We start from the raw sequence: 12,328 nt of genomic DNA, 5'->3' as shown, positions 1-12,328 counted from the left end.
GGAAGATTGAAAATAAATGGGCTGGGGCGCCTGGGTGGCTCAGTCGGTTAAGCGTCCGACTTCGGCTCAGGTCACGATCTCGCGGTCCGTGAGTTCGAGCCCCGCGTCGGGCTCTGTGCTGACTGCTCAGAGCCTGGAGCCTGTTTCAGATTCTGTCTCCCTCTCTCTCTCTGACCCTCCCCCGTTCATGCTCTGTCTCTCTCTGTCTCAAAAATAAATAAATGTTAAAAAAAAATTTTTTTTAATAAAAAAATAAAAAATAAATAAAAATAAATGGGCTAATTCTGATAAAAATAAGAAATACAAATATTATAGCTAAGTTTTTATAACTAGAAAGAACAAAAATAAATTTATTAATTTTATGTTCTGTATTTTCTCATTCATAGTGATTAAAAAAAAAAAAAAACCTCTCATTTGGTCATGTGACCTCATAGGTAATCAGTCACATTGTCTTCTCTTATGGAATTCAAAACTTGTGATATTTAAACATGTATTTGAAATGCAAGGTTTATTTACTAATCACCTAAATCAGGGAAGAAAGCATAGAATTAGCTTTGGAAAAAGGACTATAATCAGTTGACTTAATTTATGAGTGTGGTTTGTTACATACCAGGTTGTTGCTTTGTAATGTGTTTGTGGAAACAATAATGAGTGCATGTCCATGATTATGAACTCATTTTGGCTGGTAGCTCAGGTTACTCTCTCTGGATGTGTACTTCAGGATTTCTGTGTGTTTTTCTTTTTTTTTTTTTTTTTTTAAATTTTTTTTTCAACGTTTTTTATTTATTTTTGAGACAGAGAGAGACAGAGCATGAACGGGGGAGGGGCAGAGAGAGAGGGAGACACAGAATCGGAAACAGGCTCCAGGCTCCGAGCCATCAGCCCAGAGCCTGATGTGGGGCTCGAACTCACGGACCGCGAGATCGTGACCTGGCTGAAGTCGGACGCTTAACCGACTGCGCCACCCAGGCGCCCCTGTGTGTTTTTCTATATCATCAGCTACAAGGAATTTGTTTTAGTAACTGATGCTGGTGTTCTATGATTTGAGAGTTTTTCTGAAATCACTTAGATATTTTCCTCTAGTAATCTTTGAGGAAGGTGGATTAATATAGTTGATGACAGTGTTAGAGATTGTCTTTAGCTCTTTTGATCTAATATACTGTGAAATATTATTTTAAGGTTTGAATAATTAAGACCCTGGTTCTCAAACTTGGTTGCATATTAAAATCACCTGAGTATTTTAAAAAACTATTGATACCTGGATCCCACTCCCAGAGGTTTCAATTTAATTAATGGGGGATGTAGCCTAGGCACTGGGCATTTTATTTTTAAAAATTTTTTTTTTTCAACGTTTTTAATTTATTTTTGGGACAGAGAGAGACAGAGCATGAACGGGGGAGGGGCAGAGAGAGGGAGACACAGAATCGGAAGCAGGCTCCAGGCTCTGAGCCATCAGCCCAGAGCCCGACGCGGGGCTCGAACTCACGGACCGCGAGATCGTGACCTGGCTGAAGTCGGACGCTTAACCGACTGCGCCACCCAGGCGCCCCGAGGCACTGGGCATTTTAAAAGCAACTTTGATGATTACCATCTGTAGCCAGGTTTGCGAACCAGCATATTAAAGAATGATCGTAAATCACAGACTGTAAGGGAGAGAGGCACCGAGCTGGCTCATTCGGTAGAGCATGTGACTCTTTTTTTTTTTTTTTTTTTTAATTTTTTTTTAACCTTTATTTATTTTTGAGACAGAGAGAGACAAACCATGAACGGGGGAGGGTCAGAGAGAGGGAGACAGAATCTGAAACAGGCTCCAGGCTCTGAGCTGTCAGCACAGAGCCTGATGCGGGGCTCAAACTCACGGACTGCGAGATCACGACCTGAGCCGAAGTGAGACGCTTAACCAACTGAGCCACCCAGGCGCCCCTGACCATGTGACTCTTGATCTTGGGGTTGTGAGTTTGAGCCCCACGTTGGGGAATAGCGTTTACTTAAAGTGATAAAAAATAATTAAAAATAATTAAAAAGTAAAATGTAAGGGAGAAACATCATTGAACCACTAATATTAGGGAGTATATTGTTATTTTAGCTTAAACATGTTCATTCTAAATCAGCCATGGTTATAAGAGTTGGCAGCTTTTGGAGGCTTCAGAGAAATCAGGGAGGATCTCCTGAATATTGTACAGTGAATCAGATTGACAGTTTATGGGAATACTTACTTGTGTAGAAAATCAAAATACATTTCTGTTCTCAAATTTTTAGAAAAAGGCCACATGGGATAGTTAGAAGGAGCATAAAAAAGTACTCTGGGTTCTAGCCCTGACTCTACCCAGTAATTAAGGTGTGACCTTGAACATGTCACTTAAACTCTTTGGGTTAAAGCATCCCTATCTATAAAATGAAGAATTGAGATTAGCTAATTTCTGGTGTCTCATTGGGGTCTCCTAGTTCCATGGATGAGAGCAAGGGCCTCGGAGTGAGATAGACCTGCGTTGAAATCCAATTTTTGTCATTTGCTAGCAGTGTAACTGAGGCAGTTGCCTACTTTTTCTTCATCTGTAAAATGAGAAGGATATAATACTACCTACTCTATAGGATTATATAAAGGAATAAATGATATAGTATATACAAAGTACATATCATAGAGCTTGACAACATAGTACAAGCTAAATAAATGGGTTGTTATTATTTGACGAGAAGGAAAAGTTGGAGGTACCTGGCAGAGAAGGGAATAGAATTAGTTACTATGAACAGAAACAATAGAGTTTTAAATATGTCTGTATCTCTAAGTCTAGAGATAACAAGTTTGAAACAAAATTTAACAAGTTTGAAATCAATTTGCACAGTGGTCCCGAGTATGGAGCAGAAATATCTTCAACATATTGTCTTTAAGGAACATAGGCATCTTTAAAAAGTCAGTGTATGTCTTGTTTATATTATGGTTTGGCACCCAGTGAAGCTGGAAGCTCGCACAGAGTATACCTTATGTAGTTGTCATTTGTAGGAAAGATTTTTCAACACGTATCACGTTTTTATATATCCTGTGAAGATTCCTGTGAGTGATTAAAAAAAAATCAGTGTTGGTTAACTTTATAAATAGTCTTAATACAATTGGAGCTCATGCATTTCCAAATGACTGGACCTAGTGGGGCAGTGATGGAGAACTCTGGAGTTCTGAAGGAACAGAAACTAAGCATAAAAAATGTTCTTGTGTCTGGTTCCACTCATTTGGTAATAGAAGATGGTAATGTCATTTCTGACGAGCTTTTCTTTTTTTCCTTTAATAACTCATAATCACTTCTTGGATTCTTTATATGTGATGCATAGTGTATGTTTTTGATTCTTTTGAATGCAGAAGAGTTTAAGAGTCAAGACCATGAACTTTAGTTTGTAATAAATTTGATCTGAATTTTAGTTCTCCCTCTAACAAATAAAATTTGGAGTACATATTTCTGTTAGGATTAATTGAGAAGAAAATTAAAGTGGCCACTAAAAGAATTCCACTAAATAGTGGCTATTACTGTTATCACTTTCATTCCTCTATTGCTTAACATTAAAGAGGGAATATTTGCCTTAAATTACACTGATGTAAGCAAGACTATATTTTACAGTAACTAGTACTACCTGCTTATCCTCAGTTCATGTTCAAGTGCCCAAAATTAAGCCCTTTGAGGACATATTTTCTGGCTCTTATTGGTTATGGATAAGGTACAGTCTATCCTTATAGTTTCAGGGAGCAATCTATTTCTATTTGTCTCAAAGATTTATGTTGATTATTAAAATTTAGATATATTTTTATTGCAAGATCTGGCAGTTAAGAAGCTGAAAAGTTCAGCTTTATTATATCATTTTTCATTTGCTTTTATCTTTTTAGTGAGTTGAATAATCTTTCAATGGTTGTAAAGCGTTGAGATTCTCCGCATCATGGCATCCCCATCCATCATCACGATGTCAGATTACAATAAACATTAAGCTTTTAAGGCAGGCAAATTGTATGGATGCTATTTGTCTTATCCTTTAATAGCTTCTTAGTATGCAGTGTTGATCTCCTGTACACAGATTTTGAAAAATTCTGCCCTGAGCATCTGAAGAGAGAAAATGCGACAGAATAGTAGTTGGCTCCTTCGAGTTCCCTGATTATCGTGATGATGGTAAAACCCCAGGCAAGCTACGAAAATGTGGACAGATGTGCAGCCCGTTGAATCTGCATTCAGAACCTCTCTGGCTTTCCTAGTGCCTATTTTTAGAAAACAGCTGCCATAGATTATTGACTTGTGAAGGGAAGCAGGTGTGTACGAGCAGCGATGGGAGCTGGTTGTTGAAAGCCTGCAACAGGGGCTTGCCGGACAGCGCTGCTGCGTGTGAGCGAAATGACAGCCGAGGGCTTGTTGCTTCTGTGTGGGGAGAAGTGAAATGAGGGATTTTTTTTCTTTTTTTTTTTTAATGAGGGATTCTTAGGGCAAAGGAGAACAGGATGTCTTATGTTTGTTTTTCCCTCACATTTTTAACTTTATTTATGCATTTTAAAAGAAGAAATACAAATGGGTGTACTCATGTATGCTACATGTCTGAGTGCACAAAATTGGTTTCATAATTCTAGTTGTGTCTTTTTTAAATAAGCTAACTCTCTAGTCTTCTGACTTGTACAACTAAGGCATTTTGTGTTCGAGATTTAAACAATGTTATGTCAATTATATCTCATTACAGCTGGGAAAAAGTTTAAAAGTTAAAAAAAGGATTCAATCTGGTGGTTTAATTGCATCAAGTGTAGTCCAAATATTAAATCCATAGATACAGATATAAAAATATAAAGATTAAAGTAAGAATAAAGATATAAACTTACAGATATAGATATGGATTTAACGTATATTTGTCTTATTTATTTGGCCCTAAGGCTCAGGAAACTACAAACTATGGGTAAGGAAAATGGTGGAGAAAATATGTATGTGTGGCATTATGCTTTTATAATTATTCAGTAATGCTTTTGCCATATCAGTGTAATGAGGTGAAAGGTATACAGAACTTTGGAATTAGATCTATGCTTAATTAAATACTGGTTCTGTCACTTACTGGTGGTATGGCAGATCATTTTATCTTGGTATACTCTTTTATAAAATGATAATGTTTAACTCATATGCTTGTGATGGGGATTAAATTAGTTCATTCAACAAATATTTATTACGCACGTATTAAGGGGCATGACTGTTCTTGCCTCTTAAAGATGCAGCAGTTAACAGAACAGATGAAATTCTCTGTGTTCAGGTAGCTGATGTTCTAGTGGGGGTCAGCACATATGGCCCATGTGCCAAATCTGGCCCACTGCCTCTTTTTGAAATGAAGTTTTACAGGAACACAGCCATGTCTGTTGATTTATGTATTACCTGTAGATGCTTTCATGCTGCAACAGCAGAGTTGAGTAGTTGCAACAGAGACTGTATGCCTGTCAGTCTAAAACATTTACCATTTCACACTTTATGGAAGAGTTTGCCAACTCCTGCCTTAGATCATTGGTTTGAAACCTTTCTTTTCTAATATAAACATGTGATGCTATAAATTTCTAAACACTATTAGTGAGATCCACAAATGTTTATATATAGTGTTTTCATTTTCATTTTCTCTTCAAAATATTTACTAATCTCTCGTGTGATTTTTTTTTTTTCTGTGACTTAATGGTTATTTGGAAGTATGTCATTTAATTTCAGGTATGTGATGATCCATCAACACAAAACTTTGTGTTGATCTCTAGTTTATTATCTTGAGGTCAGAAGACATACTTTATATAGTTTCCGTCCTTTTGAATTTGAGATTTATTTATGGCCTAAAATATAGTCTATTTTAGTGATAGACTTAGGGACTGTTCCAGCTGTATTAGAAAAGAATGTGTGTTCTGCTCTTGTTGGGGAGAGTGTCCTGTAAGTCAGTAAGGTCAAGTTGGTAGATAGCATTCATGTTTTCTATGTCCTGTCAGTTACTGAGAGAGGAGTAATGTAATATTGAGCTATAATTGTGCATTTGTTAATTTCCAACTCAGTTGTGTCACCTTTTGCTTGTAGATTTTAGAGCTCCATTATTGTATTAGTACACAGTTAAAATTGTTATGCTCTTTTAACAAATTAACTTCTATCATTATATTGTACTTTATCTCTGGTAATATTTCTTATTCTGAAGTCTACTGTCTGACATTAATATATTCACTCTGCATGGTATATTTTTTTCCATTTTTCTACCTGCAACCTATTAATGTCTTCAAGTGAGCTTTGTAGTTAATATAGTTAGGTTTTGTTCTTTTATCCAGTTTTATAATCTGTGACCTTTAATTGGAGATTTAGGCCATTTACATTTATGTGATTATCAACCTGGTTCGGCTTAAATCTGTCAGCATGATTTTTTTTCCCCTCATTTGTCCATCTGAGTTTTTATTTCTCCATTCTTTTAGATCAGCTAAGTATTTTTTATGATTCCATTTTATCTTCACTATTGATTTCTTTTTTTCCCCAGTGGGTCCTCAAGGATTTACAATACACATCTTTTATTTATCACAGTCTACTTTAAGTATTATCTTATTATCACTTTACATATAATGTAAGAACCATACAACTGTAAACTTTTATTCTCTGCCCTTATCCTATTTGCTGCTGTTGGTCATATATTTTATTCTGCGTGTGTTTTAAACCTCATGATATTTTGTTATTATTTTTATTCCAAACAGCCAATTCTCTTTTAAAGAGATTGAAAATAAGAAAAAAAGTGTGTTTTTTATATTTTTATTATATAATATAATTTATATATAAAAGTTATATGTTTTGCATATTTCCCCACATACTGCTCTTTCCTTCACTTTTCCATTACATTGATCCAAATTGCCATCTGATGTTGTTTTCCTCCCCCTTCAAGGACATCCTTTGATGTTTCTTACAGTGCAAATCTTAAGGATGTCACTCCAGTTGATTCTTTCAATATTTGCTTTTCAACTTTGTTAAATGTAGTTGAGAGAAGCCTCTAGTTTCAGTGTGATTAGCCCCACTACTAAAGTTATTTCCTTTTGAGGGCTCTACCATGTATTATGAGGCCTTTCCCCTCTGGCTAGTAGGAATGTGAATTGTTCCCAAACCTGCATGAGTTCTGGACATTTCTTGCTTAATATTTCCTAGTGGTTCTTTTTCAGGCCTTGACTAATTTCTTCTCCTATATACACACATCAGTAGTCTACCAAAGGCTTGAGATGAATCCTTTCTGCAAATCTGTGAGCTCTTTCTCTGTGTAGCAACCTCTGTTCTGGTATTTTGAGATACATAGTCAAATTCTAGTTGACTTGGTCTCTCTGAACCCAGCAGGACTACAGGATCCCACCTGAGTCTCTCTCCCTGCACTGGGTTCCTCTCTCCAGGCAGTCGGCTGGGGCAATTATTGGCCCACCTCATTGGCTTTCCTTCTGTCAGAGATGATAGTCCTGTAACTGCCTTTTTGCTAATATCTGAAAGCTACTTTTTCCTATATTGTTTAATACCATTAATAATATTTTTGAACTTATGTCTTTATATATTTCTTGGATGATTTTCTTAGTATAAATCCCCAGAAGTAGAATACCTTGGCCAACTTTTTAGGGTTTTGATGCTTAATGAATTATGGTCCAGAAAAACTATCCCAATTCACACTCATACTGTTTTCATTCTCTTACCAAAGCTGGTATTTTTTTCTATTGTTTCATTTTTCATTTCTTTAAAAACTGCCATCTGTGACTGTTTAAAGAGCTAGCAGAACCTTACTCCTCTGAAGGAGCCCTTACTCCTCCTCTCTTTTGTTCTGGAGGCCTTCCTTTTGGCTTTTAGTAGTTATTACCTCTTATCAAATATTGTTCCAATGCTGCTATCTTTGCTAATTTTAAAGATCACATTGATGGTGGCTGTTCTCAGTGTTTGTGAATGTGTCTTAACAGACCAGCTGTGAGAAGTGTGTGTGTGTGTGTGTGTGTGTGTGTGTGTGTGTGTTTTCTGTATCCAATATGTTGAACAAGCTCTACATGTGGGATGAAATAAAAACAGAGCTATTTTTATCTCCTGTGGTGTCTTTAACTTTATTTAGTTAGGGAAGCTCTCCTTCTGAAATGACATTTCAGCTCATTCTCCAATAATACAATAACTGTCACTGGATCAGTTTAATTCACCAATTCTGTTTTGATTCGAGAATTACAGTCCAGTTAAAAATAGTGACCATTGCTTTAGGATACATTTAAAACCAGTACATCTCCTCTTTCTCTGGCTCTCCAACTATAGACAGGAATGGCTACCTGCCTTTGGGAAAGGTTGTGTGGTGTTCTTTGGCTTCTTTCTTCACTTGTCTCCTCCCCCAATTCACTGTTTGGCACCTACCTAGGTAGAAATTCAGGAGAATGGGAAAAAGAGGAAATAGGGTAGGCAAGGTCTTAAGTGGCTAGTAATGCTATGAGCTGGTTCCCTGCTCTCCGGTCCTTGCAGACAAAGCTGATTCCTTTTTCTGTGTATGTGTGTGGGGGGGTGGTCTTTGGAGACCCCTTTCTGGGTCAGCATCCATCCTGAAGAACAGTGGCTGGATGCTTCCCTTGCAGCTCCTGGTTTTCCTGTGGTCCATTTCACACATCCTCCCTTGCGTAGCATCCTGTTGAGAAAGTGTTAAAGCATCTTTAGTCTGGCCTTCTTATGACCCACACCTGGGAAGCTCTCACTCATTTCTTGTCCACTTTCGGTGGTAGTCATGTAGTTACTTCCCCCAAACAGTCACTTCAACTTTCTCTAGTAGAAGTTAGGTGTGCCATTCCCTAGTTGTGTCCTGACTCTTCTCCTGGAGGCAAGGTGCCCTGAAGTTGTCATACAAGCTATGTGGTCAGTTGAATGAGGGGCAGGTATACACCTGTCCCTGTCCTTGGTTGCTGGGGCAGAGGGAGTGGGACCACACCATGCTTTTCTTCAAAGTCCTTCACCCACAGTTCTCTGCTATGGCCTGCTGTACCCCATGATCTTGCCAGGCATCCCAAGAATCTTGGAATTTGTTATTGACCATTTTCTCTGTAAATTCTGCTTCTGAGATCTATCTTACATGCTGGTATTTCCTAACTGTCACACTTGTATATCCATCAAAACAAGATAAAAGAAGTCCCAGTTTAATATCTGGTTACTACCACAGTTTCCTTCCTCTGAGCTCATATTCAAGCTAAGGCTTCATACATTCAGGGATTTCTTCCATCGTGTACATTAGGGTGGTCCTCCAGCTTACTCTGTTTCCCAGCTGCCCTAGACAGAAGAGAGGACCATGGAAGAACCTAGCCAAGTTCTGTTTATTCTAACTGGGGAATAAAAACGGCACTGACCCCTCGTTGGCAGGGGGTGGGGAGAAGAAGAGGAAGTGGAAGGGGGAGAGAGGAGTGTTCAAAACAAAACAAAACTACTCTGACCCAGCGGATGGACCTTTACTTCCCATGCCAATTTAAAGACCCATTTAATGCTTGCAGAATTTCCGAGAGCAAAGAATGATTCTTTCTGGTACAGCAGTTTAATAAATGAGCATACATTTTTAAAAAGACAAGTTAATATTAGTGAAATTTATTGGAAACATAAGCTGTTTATTATTGCTCTTTACTTGGGTACTATATTTAGTTATTTAAAAATACTTTTTATCTGTGACTATCTGGAAAACATGTTGAAAATTAATCCCTAGTTTTGTTGTTTACATCCAGTATTTTTCAGACTAAAAGTATATTTATAGACTAACCTATTTGATACATTAGTTTTATAAGGAATTTTCCTCTTACTTGGAGGATATTGTTGGTGGTTAAAAGCTATGATTAAAGTTTAAAAGCCACAGCTAAATTATAAATCTAACATTTTTAGAAGGAAGGAACTAATAGCTATTAAGTACATGCCATTGGCCAGGTACCATTTATTTGTATATTTATTGTAATTTAATCCTTATAAAATATTGACAATTAAATATATGTTATTATAGATAAAGAGACAGATCAGGAGTTAACTATTCAAGTTTACATCTGTAACCAAGTTACAAAGTGGGTATTTGATCATAGTTTCCTTTCATCTATGTATTATGTATTCTACCACAAGGTTCATTTGGGAGGTGCATTAACTAATGCCTTTCATGATGGAAATAAAACTACCTGCAAAGTAAATAAATATCCTTACAGCATTTCTGTAAACTTGATAAAGAAATTATTGTTTCATTGTGTGGGATAAAACCTATTGCAACAGGAAGGATGCATGTTGTATATATGATATTAATTCAAGCGGGGGTTTTGAAAGGTGCTGCATTGAGCATTTGCATGTTCTGTTTTCTGCATATTATCATTTTTTTAAGCTCCCACTCAATCTCTAAAGTCTTTGCTACCTAATCACATATAAATAACATAAATCTCACGTATGAAGTATTTTATCCATTTTATTTACCATTTTGTTTTTTATAATGTGCCAACTGAGGAGTCCTTTGGAAGAGTCCAGGTTTTCTACTAGGATTTTTATAGTTTTAGTTTTAATATTTCTTAAATGGAAAAGTTGAAACATAACTGTAGAAACATTGGAATCATTGCAAACGGAAATCCTAAATAGAAGTTAAAAAAAATTAAGATCAGAAAGGAGCAATAGCAAATTCATTGGCAAATCAGCTAACTCAGCCTAGGTCCCAGCCCCCAGTGTCAATCTTGTAAGTAGGCAAAGAGATATGAGAATGTGAAATAGACTTTTCTTTTTGGAAATACCAATTCTCAGGGATCTTAAATATATTTTGTCTTTTGATTGCTGTCTGAGTCTTTTTTGGCTCTGGAGGAAGGAAATATTTCCCTCCTTGCTATGTTGCATATGATGTGTTTGTGAACAACTGCTTAGTCCTAAGAACTTTGTGTACTGGAACTCCTCTGTGTATTCAAACCAGAGACTGAAAAGAAGATGAGCTAAACATCTGACTGATTCTGAGCCATGTTGCTACCCAGCCTCCCAGCAGCTCTTGGAAGAATTTGACCATATACCCTCCATATTCTTTGGTGTCAGAAAGCGGATTAATATGCATAGAATGGGAGTTTGGTTGTCATCTTCTCCTCCTCCTCCTCTTCTCTCCTTCTCTTTACAGAGAGAATGAGCAATGAATAAGTTTGATATTTTCAATTATTATCCCTTTGGCTAGTGATGTATTTGTATGACTCAACAGCCCCTTCTCATTAAACAGCCCACTTAAAAGAAAGGGATGAAACATTAAAAATGATAGATGATGTCTCTTAGAAACCCATTATTAGTAATTTCATAAATAGTGGTGCTGCTGATATAACTTAGCAGGGAATAAAGCTAAAAGGCTGAAGACAATATGACCCTGCCACCAAAAGCTAATGAATCTTGAAGACTAAATTTTACTAAATAACTGGATTTGGCATTTCTAGTTGATGAAATCTTTACTTCTTACTTTACTCTTTGGTTTAGAAGTAATTTTTGGTCGGCACTTTTATTAACAAAAAAATTTTATTAGAGAAAATATCAAAATATATACAAATATAGAATAGTAAAATGCACATATCCAGTTTATACAATTATCCATTTGTGGCCAATCTTGTTTCATCTATACTCCTATTCACTTTCCTCTTTGCCCCAGATTATTTTGAGGCAAATCCCACATATATTATTCTATACCCTGATATTTTAGTATTATCTCTAAAAGGTAAAGATTCCTTTTATGAACCACAAATCTGTTATCTCATTAATGGTAAGGAATTAAGAATATAATTTTAACATAGCCATACAGCACCCTAATTTTACTGATGGAGAACTTGAATCCAGAAAAATGAAGTGACCTTACTCAGGTCGTAAAATTAGTAACTAAGCCAATCCTGGAGCTTGTCTCTCCTGTCTTATAGTCTAATAATTGTTTCCATGACATGAGGAAAAGTTTACTTTTGAAATACAACATCCAAATGTAAAGAACCTTCCATTTTTCTTTCAAATACACTTTGATGCATCTTTTTGTCTCTGTGAAGTGTCTTAACCTTTCTAGACCTCAGCTCTTTATTTTTAAGGTGTGGTGAATGAGATGGGTTTTATTCAACAAATTCATTAGGAGTTTTTTGTTTGTTTGTTTTTGGTATTAGGCATATTAGTCACTGTGAGTAGAGTGGTGAACAAACTCAGTACAGTCTTCCTCCTTTTGAATAATCTTTTTTTTGTAGTGAATATGGTAAAAATAGGGGTGAATGATGGTACTGTGCAAACCCTTCTGTACACTAAACATTAAATATGTTGATTTAAGAATACTTAATAGACTTAACTATTGTAAGTCTGGTAACTTAACTATTGTAATTCTGGTCCAG

General features: G+C 36.4%; 1 protein-coding gene across 1 annotated transcript in view; it reads left to right on the top strand.

Annotated features, from left to right (window-relative positions):
* Positions 1 to 12,328, top strand: part of OXCT1 (3-oxoacid CoA-transferase 1) — a 138,914-nt gene that overhangs the window by 77,829 nt on the left and 48,757 nt on the right. The window lies entirely within an intron of this gene.

The sequence above is a fragment of the Neofelis nebulosa genome, chromosome 1 (assembly GCF_028018385.1).
Source record: "Neofelis nebulosa isolate mNeoNeb1 chromosome 1, mNeoNeb1.pri, whole genome shotgun sequence".
NCBI classification, from domain to species: Eukaryota; Metazoa; Chordata; class Mammalia; order Carnivora; family Felidae; genus Neofelis; species Neofelis nebulosa.
The sequence above is the reverse complement of the archived record's forward strand: the minus strand, read 5'-3'. Positions and strand labels throughout refer to the sequence as shown.